This window comes from Schistocerca cancellata, chromosome 5 (genome assembly GCF_023864275.1).
Source record: "Schistocerca cancellata isolate TAMUIC-IGC-003103 chromosome 5, iqSchCanc2.1, whole genome shotgun sequence".
Taxonomy (NCBI): domain Eukaryota; kingdom Metazoa; phylum Arthropoda; class Insecta; order Orthoptera; family Acrididae; genus Schistocerca; species Schistocerca cancellata.
In genome coordinates, this window is record NC_064630.1 from 559,996,969 (window position 1) to 559,997,740 (window position 772).

The following is a 772-nucleotide window of genomic DNA, read 5'->3' on the forward strand; positions in this document are numbered from 1 at the left end:
ATTCATATCTTCTGCTTATTTTTCCTTACACTGTCACTACTGCCAGGACTCTCCGACACTGGAATAGTACCACAGCTCTGGATGTAATGGGAATGTCCTGTACCATAGGTTATCTTATATAGGGTTATAAGATCACCTATGGTACAGGACTTCCCCATTACTTCCAACGCTGGGGTGCTATTCCAATGTCGGAGAGCCCTGGCAGTAGTGACAGTGCAAGGAAAAAATAAGCAGAAGACATAAAGTCTGTGTTGGGGTGGTCACTCAGCTTGGGTAGTTCGTGCAGCAATGTTGACCATCGTGCCGTGGTGGTGTAATGGTTAGCATTTTTGCCTAAAAAGCAAGAAGACCTGGGTTCGAGTCCCTGTCGCAGCACAAATTTCAATTCATTTATTCTGCTTCGATCATTATCGTACTTTTGCAGCTCTCGTTCTCTTATGATTCGTCACAGTCGTCTTCAATAACCTTCTGTCACGATCGTTCAAAATATACTCTCGTCTGCATTGTCACTTAGTCTTCCCAGACTTTCGTTTAAATGTTCTATATGATGCCTCTTGTCTCACCAAACAGATCGGTTGTAATGGCTATGGGTCCCCCACCGTTCGGAGCGAACACATTACTTAGTGGATCAGTAAGGACACACTCGCCACCAACTGTTGCGCTGCCTCTGCGTTCTGCTGAGGCAACACCTGGCCTCGCCAGGACCATCTCCTGGGTTGTTATCGTAGAAGTGCTGTCATAATAAAGAACCAGTAAACCTTACCCATCGTCT

At 45.7% G+C, this 772-nt stretch overlaps 1 non-coding gene across 1 annotated transcript; it reads left to right on the plus strand.

Moving 5' to 3' along the window:
- The first annotated feature begins 302 nt into the window (after positions 1-302).
- Trnaf-aaa (transfer RNA phenylalanine (anticodon AAA)) lies at positions 303-375 on the plus strand. The gene has a single exon. It is a non-coding gene; the product is annotated as a tRNA-Phe (tRNA).
- Positions 376-772: the final 397 nt, after the last annotated feature.